Here is a 7,330-nt window from a genome sequence, read left to right on the forward strand (position 1 = left end):
TTAAAAGCAGCCTGTAACAGCCTCTAAGGGTTCCTTCCCCCTTGTGGCTGAGGAACCCTGACGCGCCAGCAATAAACCTGCCTCTTGCTTTTTGCATCGATTTGTGATTGTGAGTGGTCTTTGGGTAGGCGACCCCCGGGGTGGGCACAACAATACCTTTGCTGTGTATATGTGAATAGTTCTGAGCTAAGAGTTCAGATGGCAGTTCAGGAGATAGGAAAGAGGTAGGCAAAAGAGTTCCACTGGAATTTTGGGCTAAGTCGCTGACTTAGGCTTCCCACAATCAGTACTCAACCAATTTGTTTGTTTCATCTCCCTTTTCTTTTAAAATTATCTAAGCATCTTTCAATGCATTTTCTCTACCATTTCCTTTTTTTCCTGCTGAGAATCTAATGCCCGCTGACCTGAGGTGGAGCTCAGGTGGTGATGCTAGCACTGGGGAGTGGCTGTAAATACAGGATGGGACCATCTAGGGGCAGGAAGACAAGCTCAAGGCTCCCATTGTTTCTGCAATATGGTGAGTTGTATAATTATTCTATTATATATTATAATGTAATAATAATAGAAATGAAGTGCACAATAAATGTAATGCACTTGAATCATCACAAAACCATCCCTGCAATACCCATTTGTAGAAAAATTGTCTTCCATGAAACTGGTTCCTGGTGTCAAAAAGGTTGGGGACCATTAAGAAATATATGTTCAGTGGGGAGAAAAATGGAGATTCCTCAAAGAACTAAAAGTAGACCTACCATTTGATCCTGCCATCCTCTTACAACCCCAAAGAAAAAGACATTTTGCCACAAGGACATTTGCACATGAGTGTTTATACTGGTTCAATTTACATTTGCAAGATGTGAAAACAATCCAAGTGTCCATCAACCCATGAATGGATTAAGGAATCATGGTGTATGTATACCATGGAATACTCCTCAGCCATAAAAAGGTGGAGATCTTGTACTTTTGTAACAACCTGGAGAGATTTAGGGAACATTCTCCTAAGCAAAGTATCACAAGAATGGAAAAATAAGCGCTACACATACTCAGTACTTAAATAGAACCAGTAGATTAACAACTACATGCCCACATCAGAGAAAAACTCAATTCAAGTAAGAGTTAGAGGGAAGGAGTGGGGTAAATTCACACCAAATGGGTACATTGCACACTTCCCTAGGTAAAAGGCACAACTCTAACCTGGACTTTAACCTCACAGAAGTATACTGTGTAACCTAATCATATGTACCCCCATATTAATCTGAAAAAAAAAAGAAAAATATATGTTCATTCTCCTGCCTCTATTTTACCAAAATTTAAATGCTTTGCATTTTATCCTACAATAAGACAGATCATTTCAGATCCCTATACACACCAAGAATTTTTCCATCCTGTTTCCAATGACTTTAAAAGCTATAGTAATTTGGTATGTAACCCAAAGGCATAGTAAGAGGGAAGGAAGAAGTGACAAGGATGACCCAAAGAAGATGTTTAGTTGACTTTACTATGCCTTTTGCACTTTGGAAAATTTGCTTTATTTTTTAACATATTCACAAAGTTGTCTTTTTTTTTTTTTTTTTTTGAGACAGAGCCTCAAGCTGTCCCCCTGGGTAGAGTGCTATGACATCGCAGCTTACAGCAACCTCCAACTCCTGGGCTCAAGCGAGTCTTCTGCCTCAACCTCCCAAGTAGCTGGGACCACAGGTGCCTACCACAACACCTGGCTATTTTTTGGTTGCAGTCATTATTGTTTGGTGGGCAGGGGCTGGAATTGAACCCACCACCTTAGGTGTATGTGGCTGGCGCCTTAGCCACTTGAGCCACAGGTGCCGAGCCTCACATAGTTTCTTTGTAAAAACCAGTATGTTTGTTAAGCTGAATATGCTACTCTAGATTAATAATAAGGAATGGCAAAGAAAAAAAATGTCTCCTGCTGCTTACCTGGGTAATGATGAGTGTATGGTGGGCAATACAAGAAATTGGTATTTTCACTGTATCAATTCCATGTAGTCACAGAAAGCTTTGGATTATCTGATAGAAAAAAGTCAACTCATTTGCATTATACTCATTTTACTCTTATTCCAGCAATCAGGTTAAGATCTATTTTTACAATAGTTTTATTGAGACATAGTTAATATGTCATAAAATTCACCCTTTTAAAGTGTGCGATTCAGTGTTTTATGTAGTCATAGAGTTGTACAACAAACACCCTTCTCTAATTTTACAACATTTTCATCACCCTAAACGTCCCTGCACCCGCTCTTCATTCCTCCATCCTTCTCTCTTCTTCTGGCAATTGCTAATCTAGTATATATTTATCTATATTTGTCTTTGTTGGACCTTTCATACAAATGGAATCATACAATATGTGGTCTTTTAGGATTGGCTTAACTAAATAGTGTGTTTTCAAGGTTCATTCATGCGGTAGAATTTGAGCTCTTCATTCACTTTTATTGTCAGTTAATTTTCCATTATACTGACACACCACGCTATGTTTATCCACTTATCTGCTGATGGACATTCATGGTATAGGCTTAAAGTGATATTGCCTGCAGTTTTAATTTGCATTTGCCTAATTACTAGTGATGTTGAGCATCTTGCCATTTGCTTATTGTACATCTATAAATCTTCTTTAGGGAAATGTTTATTCAAATTCTTTGCCTATTTTTTAATTGGGTTGTCTTTCCATTGTTGAGATATAAGAATTCTTTTTTCATTTTCTGGACAAAAGTCCTCATCAAATATAGGATTTTCTAGCATTCTCTCTCATTCTATAGGTTGTGTTTTTGCTTTCGTGATGTTCTTTGAAGCACAAAGGTTTTTAATTTTGATGAAGTATAATTTATCCAGTTTTTCTTTGTCACTTACACTTCTGGTATAATGTCAAAAACTTCATTGCCTAACTCAAGGTCATAGACACTAATTAGTAAATTTTCTTCTAAAATTTCAGTAGTTTGGGGGTCTCGCATTTTGGTCTATTACCATTTTGAGGTAGTTTTTATATATGGCTTGAAACAGAAGTCTAATTTAATTATTTTGCTGGTAGATATCTTATTGTCTCAGAAACATTTGATAAAAAGACTATTTTAGGGGCTGGGAGCAGTAGCTCATGCCTGTAATCCTAGCACTCTGGGAGGCCAAGGTGGGTGAATTGCCTGAGCTCAGGAGACCAGTCTGAATAAGAGTGAGATCTCATCTCTTAAAAATAGCCAAGCTTATGGTGGGAGCCTGTAGTCCCAGCTACTTGGGAGACTGAGGCAAGAGGATCATTCAAGCCTGGGAGTTTGAGGTTGCTTTGAGCTGTGATACCCTGCCAGTCTACCAAGATTTTTTTTTTTTTTTCTCTACAGAATTTTTGTTACCATCATCAAAAATCAATTGTCCATGAATGTAAGTATTTATTTCTGGACTCTGAATTCTACTTTCTTTCTTTCTTTCTTTCTTTCTTTTTTTTTTGAGACAGAGCCTCAAGCTGTCCCCCTGGGTAGAGTGCCCTGGCATCACAACTCACAGCAACCTCCACCTCCTGGGCTCAAGTGAGTCTTCTGCCTGCACCTCCCAAGTAGCTAGTCTCCTGCCTCTGCCTCCCAAGGTGGGACCACAGGCGCCCACCACAATGCCTCGCTATTTTTTGGTTGCAGCCGTCATTGTTGTTTTGGTGGGCCTGGGCTGGATTCGACCCTGGCACCTTAGGTGTATGTGGCTGGCGCCTTAGCCACTTGAGCCACAGGCGCCAAGCCATTAATCTGTATTTCTACCCTTAGGTCTGTTCCACATTATCTCGATTATTATAGCTTTGTAGTTTTGAAACCAGGAAGCAAGTCATCCAACTTTGTTCGTTTTCAAGATTGTTTTGGATATTTTCCTTTGCGTATAATTTTTTCACTTTCTTTTCTCATTTTGAAACGACTTTATGCCTACATTTATCTCATAATAAATTGAGTTTGCTTTAGAAAATTCTCTATATTTTAATACCTTTGTATTTTCACCACCGTGTTTTTGTTATCTCATTTTGTTACAAAATGATGTTATTGTTTAATACTTATGTTTTTAAGTGTTGTTACTTTTAAAGTTTTTTGTGTATTTTCTATGATTTATGCTTTAGACAAGTTAGATTTTACAGAAGCTTACCATTTTCTCTTTTCCAGTAAAAGATAATTTTCATGATCACTTCCTGCTCAGGGTAACACTCCGGTATGATGACAAGGGCAGAGACAACAAGCTAAATACCAAGCCTCCTAACCCTGGGCAGCTTGTGGGTAGCCTGTGGGCGTAGCAGGGACATGAGCCCCTGTCTTTTCTGATACCATAGGTTCCTCCAAATGACAGCAACAACTCCATCGTGAAAGAGGGATCGTCACTGGAATTGCCCTGAACCAACTAGTGAGCTTACGAAAAGGAGGACTTCTCCAGCATCCAGAAGTACATGCTTGATTTACTTTTGTTTTCATTATTGTTCCTGTTTTGCCTCCAACTTTCTTTGATGTGTTTCCTACCACCTTGTGGGTGGATCTGACAGTGCTGCTATTTCAGTGTTCAAATTTAGACTTAAAGACCACTGCTTTTCTGCAATGTTTCTAAATATAGTAAGTAGTAGATCCTCTAATGCCAGTTTATTTTCTTCTAAGTTTGAGCAAACCCTACATTTAAAGAACCAGAAGTGTGCTTTCAGAATTCTGTAGAAACCAGTTGGAAGTATTGTTTTACTGACCAACATTAATTTTTTAACTCCTCTTGTAATTTTTTGATTCTAAATTTTCCCTCTAAGGGTAAGTTAATATTTTAAAATATTATTTGAGCATATTTATATATTATAGTGTCAGTTGTTATTCATATCATTTTATTCCCCAACATGAGTAATTTCTTATTTCATATACTCTTGCCTTTCAAAAATGTTTCTCAGGTAATTTTTACTTCTTTTCAGGTATTTGAACTATTTAGACAAATACATAATAATAATGAAAATCAATTTTAATTTTAACAGAAGGTTTAAAGAATAAACTTCTTCTTATAGCAATAGGTAGAGACAAAGAAAAACACATGCAATTTAACAATATGAAATTGCCTGCATTCAGGCCTACAAAAAGTGGCCATGTCATAAATTCAACCAGTAAGTAGAAGCCTGGAAAGTGTCCAACACTGGCAAGCTAAAGATTATTCGAAGAAGGGGATTTATTTTCCTCTACTTCTTCTTCTTCTTCTTTTTTTTTTTTTCAGAGACACAGTCTCTCACTTTATTGTCCTTGGTAGAGTGCCATGTCATCACAGCTCACAGCAACCTCTAGCTCTTGGGCTCAGGTGATTCTCCCACCTCAGCCTCCCGAGCAGCTGAAACCACAGGCACCTGCCACAACACCTGGCTATTTTTTGTTGCAGTATGGCCGGGGATGGGTTCAAACCCGCCATCCTCGGTATATGGGGCCGGCACCCTATTCACTGAGCCAAAGACACTGCCTCTTTCCTCTACTTCTTTATCTTTGAAATATTTGTCGGTTTTAAAAATAACTAAAGTTATATTAAGTAATATGGGATTCATTGGAATGTTACGTGTGCCAGGAGGGATGTAATGAACCTCTTGAGAACCTTCATTTAGAATCTAACCTGCACAAAAACAGAGACTTATCTAAATTATTCATCACATATCCTCAGGGTCTTCTGCAGTGCTTGACAAAGCAGGTGATGAAAAGATGCTACAAAACCAAATACAAGCTACAACAAGACCTCTCAAAGAACTAAATCTATCGCCAGAGTCAAGAAGTTTGTGAAGCACTGGGGTCCTCAGTCACAAGACGTGAATCTGCAATCTAGAGTTCTGGCCTGAGGTGATTTAATTATTTCCCACGTGTCTTCTTTGTATGTAACTATTAGTTCTTCATGCATTCAGTCTCCTCTGCATATCATTGTCTTCTGTTTCTTTCTTGTGCTTCCCAATATTCCACTTGCTTTGACTTTCCTTTCCTCTTAACCATAATTTTGCCTCAGAATCCCAAAGGTAATTTCTAGCATCTTGTGACTATACCCTTTTACGAGCTTTGCTTTTGTTTCTTTGCTTGCATTACTAACTGCTTCAGTTTTTCATACTTGGGATCAAGCATGGTACTGTTGCTAGAATTTCTCTCTATGCTAAGTCCTTGATCTTGGTATTCAAAGAATGAAATCATGGACCACACAGATAAGGAAAAGGACAGAGTTTATTCGCAGAGGAAAAAGTAGAGAGGGGCAAGAAGGGCAACAGAACCCCCGGATGCAGTAGCAGAGGGGGGAAACCCTGGTGGAAAGCTCCATTTGGGGCTTTTGTCTAGGGATTCATATACTGCCTTCAAGTGTGGGGGCAGGGAGGTCTTGGGAATTTATGTCTGGAACATGTCACAAATGGCCAGGGGCTGGCAAGCAGAAGACAATTCTAAAACTAGACGTGACTGTATTAGCAAATGTCTTAGGTGAAGCAAAGGGTATATGCTTTCTACTCCCAGAGGGAACAGTGATAAGATACCAGTCAGGCTACTTTTCTCTGACTCTGCTTGAGTCCACAGAATGTGACCTGGAGAAGTCCTGTTTGCACAGGCCTAGAAGATGAGGGGAGGGGGTGCCTGTCTAGCCCATAACTTCTGAAATTACAAGAGGTACTCAAGGTGACTTACATTCATCTTTTATTATCAGTACAATTTTATTTATTTTATTACTTTATTTTTATTAAATCATAACTTTGTACATTGATGCATTTATGGGGTTCAGTATACTGCTTCAATATACAATGTGAAAGACTTACATTGAACTAAGTAACACATCCATCACAATTATACTCATTTCTTAATAGTTTTGAAATGTACCATTGCATCATGCACATTAGATGAGGTCTCCCCAAATACTCTCCCTCCTCCCATATGCCCCTTCCCCTCCCCTCTCTCTCTTCTTCCCTTCTACTTTCTGGACTATAGTTATGTTTTGCCACTCATATGAATGTGTAGGTGATTATATATTGATTTCATAGTAGTATTGGATACTTTTTCCCCCCATTCTTGAGATACTTTACTAAGAAGAATATGTTCCAGCTCCATCCAGGTAAACATAAAAGATGTGAAGTCTCCATCTTTTTTGTGGCTGCATAATATTCCATGGTGTACATATATCACAATTTGTTAATCCATTCATGGGTTGATGGGCACTTGGGCTGTTTCCATGTCTTGGCTTTTATGAGTTGGGCTGCAATATACATTCTGGGGCAAATGTCATTGTTGTAGAATAATTTTTAATCATCTGGGTATATACCTAGTAGAGAAATTGCAGAATTGAATGGTAGGTCTACATTTAGTTCCTTGAGTGTTCTCCAAACTTC

The sequence above is a fragment of the Otolemur garnettii genome, unplaced genomic scaffold (assembly GCF_000181295.1).
Source record: "Otolemur garnettii isolate 467f Iridium unplaced genomic scaffold, OtoGar3 scaffold00085, whole genome shotgun sequence".
Taxonomy (NCBI): Eukaryota; Metazoa; Chordata; class Mammalia; order Primates; family Galagidae; genus Otolemur; species Otolemur garnettii.